At 36.3% G+C, this 16,697-nt stretch overlaps 2 long non-coding RNA genes across 2 annotated transcripts; both read left to right on the top strand.

Moving 5' to 3' along the window:
- Positions 1-6,483: 6,483 nt before the first annotated feature.
- On the top strand, positions 6,484-12,012 carry LOC121747934. Its single transcript, XR_006039384.1, has 2 exons — positions 6,484-6,771; positions 8,230-12,012. It is a non-coding gene; the product is annotated as an uncharacterized LOC121747934 (long non-coding RNA).
- A 354-nt stretch (positions 12,013-12,366) lies between these two features.
- Positions 12,367-14,268, top strand: LOC121747933. The gene is made up of 2 exons (XR_006039383.1): positions 12,367-12,632; positions 14,090-14,268. It is a non-coding gene; the product is annotated as an uncharacterized LOC121747933 (long non-coding RNA).
- Positions 14,269-16,697: the final 2,429 nt, after the last annotated feature.

Here is a 16,697-nt window from a genome sequence, read left to right as displayed (position 1 = left end):
GATAAATTGGAAGCCCAAGTTAGTAATATACTATTATTTGGTAGATTTAAAAAGTAATAAGAATCCAATTATTTTGTATTTAATTGGACTTCAAATTTATTTTGGGAAAGTCCAAAATAAATTCATACATTATAATTTTTTTCGTATTTTCCCTCGTCAATAAAAAAAAAAATTCACGGGAACTTTATTAAATTTCGTTATCTTGTCTTTACAACGATTAAAAACGCCCCAACGAAAAAAAATTATAATATTTGGTATTGTTCCAAATATAATTCCTTCGACCGTTCCTCGATTTACGTGCGTCATCTTCCATAAAAAGTACGGGCGTTACATGAATCCTCAAGAAGCTTGGAGCGGAAGAAAACCAGGGATCGCACACTTGAGAGTGTTCGGGAGCAAAGCCTATGCACATGTACCGCATCAAACGAGGAGTAAACTCGATGACAAAAGCAAGCCATTCATCTTCATCGGGTACGACTCTAACACTAAAGGCTATAAGCTATATGATCCAACTTCGCAGAATACAATGATTAGTCGAGACGTGGAGTTTGATGAAGGAGTATGGGATTTCGGCTCGGACAATGACACCACTTCCTTAGCTCCATTTGGAGATCCAAGAATAGATGAGCAAATAAGAGAGGAGCAACAAGAACAAACAACTCCACCTGCATCTCCTGCTACATCCGTTGGAGGCTCGCCGCCATCTTTCTTGAACGAAAGAGCCACACAACGCGCACGAAATTTGGCTGTACTGTATGAAGACACTGAAAGGTTAGAAGATCTTACCTTATTCTGCTTATTTGTTGATTGTGAACCAGTCAACTATGAAGAAGCTGTAGAAAGTGAAAATTGGCTAGTCGCAATGGATGAAGAGATTAAGGCTATAGAGAAGAATGATACGTGGGAGTTGGTGACACTACCAAAGGGACACAAGACCATTGGAGGTGTATAAAATTAAGAAGAATTCCAATGGTGAAGTTGAAAGATATAAAGCAAGACTCGTCGCAAAAGGATATAGTCAAAGAGCCGGAATCGACTATGATGAGGTATTTGCTCCAGTCGCTCGCTTAGAATCTATTAGACTAATACTCTCTCTTGCAGCCCAAAATAGATGGAAGATTTATCAAATAGATGTAAAGTCGGCTTTCTTGAATGGATTTCTTGATAAAGAAGTCTACATCAAACAACCTGATGGTTACGTGGTGAATGGCCAAGAAGACAAAGTTTTGAAGTTGAAGAAAGCCTTGTACGGGCTAAAGCAAGCACCAAGGGCATGGAATAACAGGATCGACAAGTATCTTGAAGATAACGGCTTCACCAAATGCCCATATGAACATGCGCTCTATGTGAAAAGTAAAGGAATGATGTCTTAATAGTGTGCTTGTATGTGGATGATCTCATTTTCACAGGAAAAAATCCAAGCATGTTCGAGGAATTCAAGAAGGCCATGACTGACGAATTCGAGATGACGGACATTGGGTTGATGGCATACTACCTCGGTGTGGAAGTGAAGCAACTTGAAGATGGAGCATTCATCACACAAGAACACTATGCAAATGAGATTCTGAAGAAATTCAAAATGGAGGATTGCAAGCCAATCAACACGCCGGTGGAGTGCGGGTCAAGCTATCTAAGAACGACAAAGGAGAAAAGGTGGATCCGACACTATACAAGAGCTTGGTTGGAAGCCTACTGTACTTAACTTGCACAATGCCAGATATATTGTACGCTACTGGGCTCGTAAGTCGCTACATGGAAAATCCAACTACTTCCCACTTCAAGGCAGCAAAGAGGATACTCCGCTATCTCAGAGGTACGATCGACTATGGCCTATTTTATTCACACACTAATGATTACAAGCTTGTTGGCTATAGCGATAGTGATTGGGCTGGAGACAATGATGACCGAAAGAGTACAAGTGGATATGTGTTCTACATTGGAGACACTGCCTTCACTTGGATGTCTAAGAAACAGCCAATTGTCACACTATCAACATGTGAAGCCGAATAAGTGGCCGCCACCTTCAGTGTTTGTCATGCGGTTTGGCTCAGAAGTTTATTGGCGGAGCTCAGGTGGTCACAAAAGGAGCCAACAACTATTTGTGTGGACAACAAGTCGGCGATTGCGCTATCCAAAAATCCAGTATTTCACAACCGGAGCAAGCACATCGACACTCGCTTCCACTATATCAGAGAATGTGTTGCGAATCAGGAGATTCAAGTCGAGTATGTGAAATCACAAGACCAAGTTGCTGATATTTTCACAAAGCCCCTCAAATTCGAAGACTTTATCAAGATCAGGACGTTGCTTGGAATGACAAATCAAGTTTAGGGGGGTGTTGAATTAATAAACTTGAATTTGAAGTCCACCGACTTAAGTTTCCTAGAAGGGCCGAGAAAAGTTAAACAATAATTAAAGAGGAGACTAAAGTCTTACTCCCTCACCTACCTACTACTAGCTTACCTACCTACAGTAAGATATTTTACATGCAAATATAGCAATGATGGAAGGGTCTTTCGAAAGAAAGTTGCAGAGCAATTTGTATTAATATATTTAGGAATGGTTGGCTAGTCCATGCAACAATGATTATTAAAATACCATAGGAATAAACTAGTAAAAAATCTATATGTATATGTCAGTTAGTTCACCGATTAGGTAAAAGGTGTAGTGTACTAAGCAAAAAAAAATAGAAAGTGTGCGTGTGTAAGTGAGGTTGTACACAACAAGAAAGTGTGTATTGTGTAAAAAAGAGAGAATTCTCCACATCAATATATTTCCCATATTTTCCATAAAAAATTATCCTCTCAAATATTTCCTCCAAACCAAATTAATCCTTCAATATATTTCCTATATTTCCAATAGTTCATAAGATTAGAATTCTTAATAGTAAATTGTTTAAACTAGAAGCATGTTTCTAATATTATAGCGACCCACCCTATTGGGAGCCATAATCCTGTGAAATTGCAAGTTCATATATTTAAACATATTTATAAGATAGCTATGAAATTTTGTTAGTGGCGTACGACCTTCCCTAGAAGGAGTATCAAAACATAAACGGAATTTCTAGATACTAATATTTATGGTAAAAGCTTAGGCAATATTTGGCGGCCATGCCACCTTAGTGGTCTCTGGACTATTCGTCGATATTATGACCAGGAAATTGTTGGAATCAGAATTTATATGACCTCTCTAGAGGCGTACTTATTTTGGTTTTGGAAGTTGCGAGAAACATAAATTGTTTTGTGGTTGTTTGTTATTATGTATCAAGCATAGTATGTGATAAATAATTTTATTTCTTCTCAGGCCAAAATTAAACTCGAAGGACAAAATTATGTAGACTGGAAACGTAAATGGATAAGATACTCATTGCTGAAAACTTAAAGTCTGTATTCACCAATCCATGTCCTCTATTTCCTTGACAAAATTCTATAAAGAAAGTTCAAGAATGCATTTCATGCATGTACTTGACAAGTTCTTTGAGATATAAGGTCAAACCACTTTCTTTTAAGTAGTAAGACACGTCTTGGTTTATATTGATGAAAGAGGAATATCCAATAAGGACGATGTCCAGATTCTATTAGAATATCCACAATAGATAGAATGTTTTGAGGAATCTTCTGATTCAGTTACTCAAATAGTTTCTACACTTAGTTCATCGCCAAATGTAATAGGAAGTGATTATATGAAGGTTGTTACTTAAAAGTTGGAAACCTTCTCATGATATTCACTTTATTACTAATAATAGAGGAAGATAACATGATAGATGACAAATTCGTTAAAACTGCATCTTTCCTATTGTCATCAATGTCTGCTGAAAGCAAGAAAGACAAGAAATATTTTGGTGAAAATTCAAAGAGAAGATACGTTATAAGTTGGATTGACATCTTCTAAAGAAGGACAATGACTTAGATAACAATGCAACTTCTAAAAGAGAGATCTTAATTCGGTTGGGCAGTTGTTGCAGTGGGAGCTATTTATTTATGCTCATTTTATTATTTTATTTTGATGTTAGAGATTTTGTTTTATTGGTACAGTCTTCTTTAGAATGAATTTATATTCAGTTTCTAAACTTGGTTATGATTAAGCGATGTTCGATGTCGTTTTATAACGCGTGCATTATTAAGAAATTTGATTCGAATATCTATCATAGTACCATAGAAAAACAAATTATACATCATAGTATCTAAACAATATAAATGCAACAAGATTGAGTTTCAAACAATAGTTCAACTTCTTATACAATGAATGATAAAGTATTTATGGCACTTAAACATAAGTCCAAGAAAGTACTTAGTAATTGTTCAAACTGATTTTGTCTAACTCAAGTGACTATCGAGATTTTAACAACTTGCTTGTTAAATAGCTTGAAAGTCAAGTAAGTATGATTGATGCACTATAAGTTAGAATCCGTTGGTGGTTCAAGGGATTCAAAATACTTATAGAGATGCAACACAGAAAGACTAGCAAGTCTCAATGGTCTACACCATAGGAGATGAGCAATGAGTTAAGATCAGTAGTGGGAGTTAAATCCTAGTTGACTACTCCAAGCATTCTTCTAAAGAATGGGATAGTCATATAAGAAGATATCAAAGTCCCTCTATGACGAGTTCGATAAGTGAACATATGTACTCAATAACACCTAATCATTGATGGGATATACGTTGGAAACAACGAGTTATACCTTAAAGAAACTACCATAATATCAGTACCTTCTACGACACACGAGTTGTGGACTAGAGGCGAGTGTAGTCCAACACATCTCAAGGTGTGGAGTTATTCCAACACATGTTTTGGAAAAGGTATCCAAGTAATTGGAGTTGTGTACTGAGGTATGTTTTAAGGTTATCCTGAATGATAGAAAAGGTACAAGTTCTACAATCTTCACGACAAAATAGGTGTTTGTTTACACGAATACTAGATTCTTAGATGAAGATTATGAAAAGAACTACAGGCCTAACAAGGATTATAATTCTCAAGATAATGAGAATATCTATTTTCCATCTTAACCAAGAAGTCATACCATTAGAAACTTATGCACTAAGAAAGTCAACGTTTGTACCTAAGATTGTCAAAGTCATGTCGTAGTGGGAGCGTTCTTTACGAACATAATAAGTTCATGGGCCTAAGAGAGTCTTTAGGCTCAGTCTAAGATCGACTTGAACCTAATCCCTGTAACTACATGGACGCATTGTCTCATTCTGTAATGGCCCGAAATTTTGTAACTCAGAAATTAGTTAAAATTTGTTAGTTTTTTTTAATACAATATTTAAGTTGTGAGTTGTAGGATTTAAGAAATTAAAATAATTTGAAAAAAAAAGAAATAAGAAAAGGAAAAGGAAAAGGAAAAGAAATTAGAGATGGAAAAAGCGGATAAAAATGCCCCCTTTCTAGAACCTACGGGAGTTCTCTCTCCCTCAATTTTTCATCCAAAGTCAGAAACGGTATCCATCTCTCCTCTTCCGGCGCATATTGCCGCTCCATCGGCCGTCGGAGCGTCGCCTGCTCCAGTCCTCGTCGTTCCCGGTCGCCGCTGCCTCGTCTCGGCGGAAGTTCCGCCGTCGCCATCTGCTGCAGAGAGCAACTCCAAAACGGAGACGGACGCAGCTGCGTTTCCTCCGTCGCTGGTGGCCTCCTTCGTCACCTCTCTCTCGGCTGCTACACGGCGGTGCAGCACCACTGCTCCAGCCGGCAGCCTGACGCAGTGGAGCAGCCGCTGCTGTTCCGTGATCAACCGCAACTTCCGGGTCTCGTCGGAGCTCGCTCATCGTCGGGTAGCACTTCAGTGGCCGGCCTAAAGCTAAGTCTTCAAACTCTCGTTATTTAGTTCATTCGATTAGATGAAACCTAGTGTTTGGAGGACTTTTGTGTAATTTATGTTGGGGATTTGTGATTTTTGTTAAGTGAGGGTTGTGTAGAACTATGCGAAAGTTGTTGCTCCATCATTTGGGAATTAATTATAATGAGCTGGACATGGAATTTTAATGAAATTAATGGGATGATTAGAGTATATAGTTGGATTATCTTAGATAGTAGGTATGTATTTGATGTATACAAGTAGAAATCATGTTGTAGTGAAGGAAATTAAGGAAACAGCTACCATGCTCTATTCTGGCAGCATGTTACGAGTCTTGTTTAACCAAGTACACGACCTCATTTTCTTACCAAATTTCAACTGAACATACTTTTATGTGTCTTCTGTCATGTGACCAAAATTCAGCTTCATCCGAGTTCAAATAGATTTATAGTGATTTTTTCCAATACAATCTGCCCTGTTCAGGCTGGTTAGGGGAAAAACGATTATAAACTTTAAATGACTAGGAATTTCCAGCTCAAAATTCATCCCTACCAACTACACATGCATGAACTTATTTTGCCACTGATTTTGTTGAGTTTCGAATACCGAGCCTGTCTGAATGATTTTTCAAAGTTGGTCCATTTTCTGTAAAATCTTGAGACATGATAAAAGTTGAAATGCTTATGCTTTAACCTTATTTTTGGACAAGTGTATGAAGATATGATTCCTAATGTGAAATCTTGAAGGAGAAATAGTTGTTTTTGACTAATCTAATGTCTTGTAGGATATATGGATAAATAATAGACAAGAATTACGAAATTAAGTTAGAAAATAATGGTTAACCGTATGAATTTGATACTTTATATGCGAAAGTGAAATATATATTGAAGGGTAATTCTACCCCAGGAAATAACAAGGATAAGGACAAGGAGCAGGAATAAAGGTATTCGTGTGTCAAGGGCGTTTTGGATTTCGAGGTAGTGTATTCTACATTAGGTCTTAATTCCTGGATTAAGTCTACGCTTTTGCATATAGAATCTTATGTGCTTTTATGTGATTTGTATATGTTATTTATGACGTGAAATATGTGAATTTTGTATATGCGATGGTATTGTGAGAGTTGGAAATTAATCTGTTTATCTGATCTGATATGGTATGAAAAGAAGATACTGATGTGTTATGTTAGTGATTATTGAAAATAAGTATTGATATGAAAATGAGTATATTTGACTGTGTTTACGCCCCGTGCTTGAGTGTGTTCTGTGGGTACAATTGGCATGCCATAGGACAGCAGCGCTGCATTATCTGTGATCACTCGTCTTCTGGATAACCGAAGCGAGGATCGTCTGTTATATGATGGGCCCCTTTCTGATCTGTCTGATCTGCACTCTAATGGGTGGTCTGATTATCTGTCTGCACCCTAATGGGTGGTCTGTGCGGCATCCTTTCGAGGACCATGACCGCGTCTGTATCTGATTCTGTTCTGATCTGGTCCGCGTACCCTAGTTTGTCACTAAGCACTTAATGGGGCTATATGTGTTCTGATATGTGAGAACAATGGTGATCGCTGTGTGTTTTCTGATATCTGATTGTGTGAAACCTCTGTTATAACTCTGATATATCTGACATGAGAGCATGTTTTGTCATATGTGTTTGGATATGTGAAACTGTAGTGATCTGTATATGCGTTGGTGTGATTATATGATATAAAGTGCTACACGATAGTGAATGCCAAGATATGACGTTATATGATCAAGGCGATGATATGTGAAAACTATATTCTTATGTGAAAAACGATATTATGTGATGCTAAATGATATATTCTGATGCTAATGATCCTCTGATGCAAAAAGGGTGAATCTGACATTGTTTGATATGATACCACGTTGTATGAAGTTATGATGTTGCTCGACACTAGCAATTGATAATTGATCATGTTTATTGCTATTTTATGAGATTATATGATTATGCCTTCAGTAAGTCCTAAGAAATCAAAGGAGGAAAGGTCTAACTTTTATTGTTGGTTATTTTGATATGTATATGGTTATGAGAATGTTGGCGATCTGTATACGCGTTGGTGTATAATTAATATTGTGACATATTATGTGGTTAACTCGATAATTGGTGATGTGCACTTTACTTTGTGTTCTATCTTATTGGTTTATGAATTTATATGTGACTATGTATCTGGTAAATTCCATGAGATCAAGGAATGATGACCTAAACTTATGATTATGATGTTGGGGGTTTCTTATATTAGATTAATGTAAATAAATATGATGAGGTAGGCTTTGGAGTGTTTTCTGGATTAATAATAATGAAAACACATAGGTTGCATAACGTTTACTTAACTCCAGAAATTAGGCTCTATTGTTGATTATACTACTGGGCTTGTTGAAGCTCATTCCATTCCTCTTCCCCCCCCCCCCCCGCAGATTAACTCTTTCGATGTATAGCTGCTCAAGTCGGGTCACTAGCCAACCTTTGTGTTTGGAAAATTCTTTCAGAAATTCTAGATGTGGCATGTATAGAAAGTGTAATGTAGTTCGGACGTTTCATTTACTTCGCTATCCTGGTTGTATAAATATATATATATATATAGACTTTCGAAACAGGTTAATGGTCTAATTTCAGACGATATATAGCAGTTTTTCCGTTTGCCAAGTAAAGGAAAATAATATCTCTCTGTATAAAAAAAAAGAATCAAGGATTTTCTGTTAAGTCGGGATTGGTACTGAAATGTGACATCACTTATTTGATTATTAAATTAATCGGGTAAGGGGTGTTACATGTTTTGGTATCAGAGCCTAGGTTTAGACGGTCCTAGGCTTGAGACGTGTTTAGATGTGTCTAGAAACATGCCACATAGGATTTTGATTTAAGTCATTGCTAGTGACCTGATGTGTACATGTTTTTCTGGCTTCAAGACTTGACAACTTTTAGTTTCTGAATGATACGGAAAACCCTTCTGTATAAGGTTCGAAATGGTGAATTGAGGTTGAGTAGACCGGTGATCCTATAGTCATTTGGTCGGCTATTGAAAAAAAAAGAAGCTTCCATCTGTTGCCCTTTAAATTGGCTCTTCAACTTATATTATATACGATGCAGTCGTCGTCGTGTTCTTGCTTTCTGTCTTCCTCAAGTTTGGCTTGCCCTCGCTTTCTGAGTACAACTTTCTCAACAACACCACGAAAAAGTCCACTTTGGTTGCTCACTGATCTGATTATCCATCAAAACTAGGCTTTTAAGCTCCTTTAACTGATACGGTGTAGTAATATGAATATGTCAAATGAGAGTTATCCTTCGTGATCTCTTCCTTTGAGAATTGTTGTTTGGGACCCTCCAACGTGTTTGCCTTTTTGTTGACCCTATAAGATAATTGAAGGAAGTGATTTTTCCTGCTAGTACTGTTACCTTGGAGAATTATCTTCTTTGATTAATTCCTAATAATTGCATCCTTCCGGGTCATCTAAACATTAAGTGTTTACTTATCTACCACCACTGTGTCATTATTTTCTATACCGAGTCTGGAGCCACTTGCAGTTTATGTGAAACATGATTCTTACCCTTGAAACTTGGGATACTTTTGGTTGAACCTTTTGTCCTTTGTGATTTATTGTCTCTAACGACAATAATCCTTTACTTGTGTGCTTTTGTCACTAAATTTTTGTTGTTGAAGTTATTCAAGCTTATGTTTTTCATTTTGACAAAACCTCTTCGATAGTTATTTTTAAGAGATGACACATTAACCATAATATCTTTGATTAACCCCTTTGATATAAATTATTGATGTTCTTTCCTGCCGAAATTACACTGATTCCTTCTCTTAGCCCTATTGTTTAAATTGTCTTCTATCCCGAGACCTTTCTGCAACTTGAGATTTGAGTTGATGTTTTACCATTATCTCCAAAGACTCTGCTTCAATCATCATCTCTATGAGTTGTTTTTCTTTGAACTATCTTCGAAACATATGGGCCAGCCACGATATGATTCGTATGTTCCTATTGAACCTTAACCATGATGTTTGTTAACTTAAGACCAGATGTGGCTCAGAGAATATGCTAATCAGTCTCTGTTCTATTGAAATTTTTACCACTTCAATCATGCTTTTTGACTTTCAGATTATTGACCATTCGCTTATGTCCTACGGATGCTTAAATTGTTCTGGGAGGTAATAAATATCTGAATTATGGAGCAAAGTTTCCATGTGACTGAGAAAGTAGTTAAGTGGAACTGGCCACTCCATGTAACTCGAATCTCAGTAGCGTCCTTCTTCGACAAACCGATGGGTTTTAACTTTGAAGTAATTTCATTGGACTTATTGTCAATTCATTCTTACCATCGGTTACCTTTTCCAAGCTTGTTCGGTAATTATCTGATGAAATCTTTTGGTCAGTCGCTCTGCTACCATGTATTAAGGGATCATCTATATCTTATCATTGTTGTTTCCCGTTGATTTATTCATTTCCAAGGAATTCATGGATCGACCTTTCCGATTGGTGTCTTCACATCTTGATCCGAATTACTTTTTGTGATATCATATTCGTTGAACATCTGAATTGCAAAACCTCTGAATCTTTACCTCAATAAATACCTCTGAACCGTATCCTTATGTCTTGTTAGCTAATATTTTTCGTAGATCTGCACCAGAAAGTCATTCCTTGATGGATTTCTTCATACCTACGTTTGAACCATATTGTCTAAGGTCCTCATATTTGACTCGCAAAGTGGTATCAATCGCCCCCCCCCCCCTTTGAGGAGTGTTTGGTGAGCTTGGTCTCTCTTCATTGTCTTGTCCTGTTTGCTTTCAAAGCTAACGTGATGGTTTTCCCCACCTTGTGATCCCTATGCGGGCAATCTGTGTGAGATCAGTGTGCTACTAGTGAAAGATTGATTTTGTCTGCTAGTGAAAGATTTGATGTGTTCACTTTATTAGGTTTGTCTTTGTTGTTCATTTGGAGGTCGTCAGAAATCTTTCATACATCTGTTCAAGGTTATCGTTTAAATATTTCTGTACATTTCCATGGAACGTCCTTACATTTGTTGTTGTTTGCTTTGGCTCCAACCATATCTATCAGTACTTGGCAGTCTTTGTTTGGTGTCTACAATGAATGCTCAACTGGACTCTGTGACAGAGGGAGTAAAGTAGCTGTTATGCTCCATTTTGTCTTCTACCTTGTTTTTTAAATCATGTCTCAGTCAGGGTAGATTGATACTGGCTAATCCTTTCAAAAGAATTAAGCTTGTTTGACTTTACAATTTCAAGCTTGTTAGGTTGTGTCATCCTTAAATAAAATCATCTCTAGTTCCTAATGTTCTATTCTTACCTTAAAGGAGTGGCACAGAAGTGCCTAACTCGACATATTGATTTAGATGAAATTTCGAGGACGAAATTTTTTTTAGGAGGGAAGAGTTGTAATGACCCGAAATTTTGTAACTCAGAAATTAGTTAAAATTTGTTAGTTTTTTTTAATACAATATTTAAGTTGTGAGTTGTAGGATTTAAGAAATTAAAATAATTTGAAAAAAAAAGGAAATAAGAAAAGGAAAAGGAAAAGGAAAAGAAATTAGAGATGGAAAAAGCGGATAAAAATGCCCCCTTTCTAGAACCTACGGGAGTTCTCTCTCCCTCAATTTTTCATCCAAAGTCAGAAACGGTATCCATCTCTCTTCTTCCGGCGCATATTGCCGCTCCATCGGCCGCCGGAGCGTCGCCTGCTCCAGTCCTCGTCGTTCCCGGTCGCCGGAGTCTCGGCGGAAGTTCCGCCGTCGCCATCTGCTGCAGAGAGCAACTCCAAAACGCAGACGGACGCAGCTGCGTTTCCTCCGTCACTGGTGGCCTCCTTCGTCACCTCTCTCTCGGCTGCTACACGGCGGTGCAGCACCACTGCTCCAGCCGGCAGCCTGACGCAGTGGAGCAGCCGCTGCTGTTTCGTGATCAATCGCAACTTCCGGGTCTCGTCGGAGCTCGCTCATCGTCGGGTAGCACTTCAGTGGCCGGCCTAAATCTAAGTCTTCAAACTCTCGTTATCTAGTTCATTCGATTAGATGAAACCTAGTGTTTGGAGGACTTCTGTGTAATTGATGTTGGGGATTTGTGATTTTTGTTAAGTGAGGGTTGTGTAGAACTATGCGAAAGTTGTTGCTCCATCATTTGGGAATTAATTATAATGAGCTGGACATGGAATTTTAATGAAATTAATGGGATGATTAGAGTATATAGTTGGATTATCTTAGATAGTAGGTATGTATTTGAAGTATACAAGTAGAAATCATGTTGTAGTGAAGCAAATTAAGGAAACAACTACCATGCTCTATTCTGGCAGCATGTTACGAGTCCTGTTTAACCAAGTAAACGACCTCATTTTCTTACCAAATTTCAACTGAACATACTTTTATGTGTCTTCTGTCATGTGACCAAAATTCAGCTTCGTCCGAGTTCAAATAGATTTATAGTGATTTTTTCCAATACAATCTGAGCTGTTCAGGCTGGTTAGGGGAAAAATGATTATAAACTTGAGACATGATAAAATTCGAAATGCTTATGCTTTAACCTTATTTTTGGACAAGTGTATGAAGATATGATTCCTAATGTGAAATCTTGAAGGAGAAATAGTTGTTTTTGACTAATCTAATGTCTTGTAGGATATATGGATAAATAATAGACACGATTTATGAAATTAAGTTAGAAAATAATGGTTAACCGTATGAATTTGATACTTTATATGCGAAAGTGAAATATATATTGAAGGGTAATTCTACCCTAGGAAATAACAAGGACAAGGACAAGGAGCAGGAATAAAGGTATTCGTGTGTCAAGGGCGTTTTGGATTTCGAGGTAGTGTATTCTACATTAGGTCTTAATTCCTGGATTAAGTCTACGCTTTTGCATATAGAATCTTATGTGCTTTTATGTGATTTGTATATGTTATTTATGACGTGAAATATGTGAATTTTGTATATGCGATGGTATTGTGAGAGTTGGAAATTAATCTGTTTATCTGATCTGATATGGTATGAAAAGAAGATACTGATGTGTTATGTTAGTGATTATTGAAAATAAGTATTGATATGAAAATGAGTATATTTGACTGTGTTTACGCCCCGTGCTTGAGTGTGTTCTGTGGGTACAATTGGCATGCCATAGGACAGCAGCGCTGCATTATCCGTGATCACTCGTCTTCTGGATAACCGAAGCGAGGATCGTCTGTTATATGATGGGCCCCTTTCTGATCTGTCTGATCTGCACTCTAATGGGTGGTCTGATTATCTGTCTGCACCCTAATGGGTGGTCTGTGCGGCATCCTTTCGAGGACCATGACCGCGTCTGTATCTGATTCTGTTCTGATCTGGTCCGCGTACCCTAGTTTGTCACTAAGCACTTAATGGGGCTATATGTGTTCTGATATGTGAGAACAATGGTGATCGCTGTGTGTTTTCTGATATCTGATTGTGTGAAACCTCTGTTATAACTCTGATATATCTGACATGAGAGCATGTTTTGTCATATGTGTTTGGATATGTGAAACTGTAGTGATCTGTATATGCGTTGGTGTGATTATATGATATAAAGTGCTACACGATAGTGAATGCCAAGATATGACGTTATATGATCAAGGCGATGATATGTGAAAACTATATTCTTATGTTAAAAACGATATTATGTGATGCTAAATGATATATTCTGATGCTAATGATCCTCTGATGCAAAAAGGGTGAATCTGACATTGTTTGATATGATACCACGTTGTATGAAGTTATGATGTTGCTCGACACTAGCAATTGATAATTGATCATGTTTATTGCTATTTTATGAGATTATATGATTATGCCTTCAGTAAGTCCCAAGAAATCAAAGGAGGAAAGGTCTAACTTTTATTGTTGGTTATTTTGATATGTATATGGTTATGAGAATGTTGGCGATCTGTCTACGCGTTGGTGTATAATTAATATTGTGACATATTCTGTGGTTAACTCGATAATTGGAGATGTGCAATTTACTTTGTGTTCTATCTTATTGGTTTATGAATTTATATGTGACTATGTATCTGGTAAATTCCATTAGATCAAGGAATGATGACCTAAACTTATGATTATGATGTTGGGGGTTTCTGATATTAGATATATGTAAATAAATATGATGAGGTACGCTTTGGAGTGTTTTCTGGATTAATAATAATGAAAACACATAGGTTGCATAACGTTTACTTAACTCCAGAAATTAGGCTCTAATGTTGATTATACTACTGGGCTTGTTGAAGCTCATTCCATTCCTCTTTCCCCCCTCCCCCGCAGATTAACTCTTTCGATGTACAGCTGCTCAAGTCGGGTCACTAGCCAACCTTTGTGTTCGGAAAATTCTTTCAGAAATTCTAGATGTGGCATGTATAGAAAGTGTAATGTAGTTCGAACGTTTCATTTACTTCGCTATCCTGGTTGTATAAATATATATATATATATAGACTTTCGAAACAGGTTTATGGTCTAATTTCAGACGATATATAGCAGTTTTTCCGTTTGCCAAGTAAAGGAAAATAATATCTCTCTGTATAAAAAAAAAGAATCAAGGATTTTCAGTTAAGTCGGGATTGGTACTGAAATGTGACATAACTTATTTGATTATTAAATTAATCGGGTAAGGGGTGTTACACATTCAGATAATCGTTTTTAAAAAGACGATAGATTTTGAATAATAATCTAAGATAGACAAGGCTAGGTGGCCTCATTCTAAGAAGAGTTGTTAGGAAGAGTTGTTAGATGAAATAAAGTAGAGAGGAAAAAAGGTAGTTGAATATTTTAATGAGGAGAGAGAAGAGAGGATGTTGTTTCCAAAATTGGTAAGTGATCGTCTTGATTGAGACAAACAAAAAAGGAAATGTAGTCATCTTGAATGGGACGAAGAGAGTAGTACAGAGAGGAAAGGCGGTTGGGTGTTTTAATGAGGAGAGATGAGAGATGAATTTATTTTTAAATATGGAAAGTGGATAATTTATGTGGAGAAAATATTTAATGGTCTAGGCATACCACGTGTAATTATAATGTGGTATGTCCTCCCAATAATATTTTGATAAATGGACATATACATTAACTCCACCTCCAACTGGCATCAAACATGGCCTTGTAAAATATGGAAGTTTTGCATATTAATACATTTAGCCATAAATACACATATATACATGTATACGCATTCATGGATCCATTTTTTTAATAAACTTAAAATTTTCACATCAATTAAAAGTCATTATTGCTAATGCTGCTATTGTGGAGAATTTTTTAAAATAAATTTAATCACCAAGCCCCTATATGTATCTTGCACAAGAAACAATTTTTATTAAAAATACAATTCTTACTAATGATATTTAACAAATAATTTCTTTTAAAAGTTTCAGATCTGCACGTAATAATTACAAATATATCTTGTTGCAAGAATTAAATAAGCTTACAAATTTAAGAACATATTTACTTGACTAAAAAAATTAAATTTTGTTCATTAATTATGCTAAATTTATTATGAAGTTTGTTTAATTTATGTATGTATATAAGTTATATGTATTGTATATATGAGCATGCAAAATTTTCAATCAAATTAATTTTCTTCCGTTAGCTATGTTTATATGAGAAAATTCTTTTTTTTTTGTTCTAGATAACTTTAATCATTCTATAAAAGGGTTTTTTTTTCATTCCCACAAAGGGAGTGACGCATGTCCGTGATGCGTCTCTATAAGACGCATGTGACTCTGCGTCACTTAAAAAAACACGTTTTTTTAAAGACGCATGTAGATCATGCGTCTCTCGCTCACACGTTCTGCTCTGTTAGTGATTTATTTCGTTAAGAGACGCATGAGCTACATGCGTCTCTCATACAAACGCATGATTTACATGCTTCTTTACAAAAACATGTTTTTTTAAGCGACTCATAAGTCACATGCGTCTTATAGAGACGCATCACGGACATGCGTCACTCCTTTTGTGGGAATAAATAAAAAACTACTCCTTAAAGTTCCTTAGACCAAAAAAAGAATTTTCTCATGTTTATATATATGTGAAATTGATTTCCATATATTGCATAGCCATGTATGCTTCTAGTTGGAGGTTGTGCCATTGTATATGTCTATTTGTCAAAATATTATTGAAAGGACATACCACATCATAATTCCATGTGGTATGCCTAGACCACTGAATATTTTCTCTTTTTATGTGGGATAAATTAAAAAGAAAGGTACATCTTGAGTGGGACTGAGGGAATACTTAACAATTCTAGGTACTCAAGTGTTTTTTAGTTCATGTGGATACTATACTCTAGATAGTGAACGACAATAATTCGAGGTAATCAAATGCTTTTTAGTCCATGTGGATACTATACTCTAGCGTGCCATTACTACAAAGCTCCGTTTACTTGTAGTATATAACTTGCAAAAATTTAAGTGAGTCAAGGAGCTATAGGAGTTAGATTCAAGATATTGAAAGGAGACTTTAATATTAGAGTTTAATCAATTGGATAGGTGCATTCGAGAGAGTGCTTATCCTATTCTAGCGACTTTCCTAATAATTCTAGATACACATAAATATAAATATTTAGAGAGGTTAATCAATACTAAGTCGTTATAATGGATCCCCGAACTCTATATTTTTCTCCATATTTTCTAAACACCAACATATCCTTTATATTATGTTATTTTATTTTATTTGAAGCAGTTAACATTTAGGATTTTAGGAACCAAACTCAAATCTGAATATAGTAAAATATTATAATTCGAGGTACTCAAATAGCTACTTAATATCCATGGATATGATACTCTTGCTTGCTAATACAATAGTAACCTCGTACACTTGTGGTAAATAGTTTTCAAAAATGAAGGTGAGTCAACGGCTCACTCTTTTGTATGGTGCATTTTCGTTATTC

The sequence above is a fragment of the Salvia splendens genome, chromosome 9, assembly GCF_004379255.2.
Source record: "Salvia splendens isolate huo1 chromosome 9, SspV2, whole genome shotgun sequence".
In the NCBI taxonomy this organism is placed as follows: Eukaryota; Viridiplantae; Streptophyta; class Magnoliopsida; order Lamiales; family Lamiaceae; genus Salvia; species Salvia splendens.
This window is presented reverse-complemented; position numbering and strand designations above follow the sequence as displayed.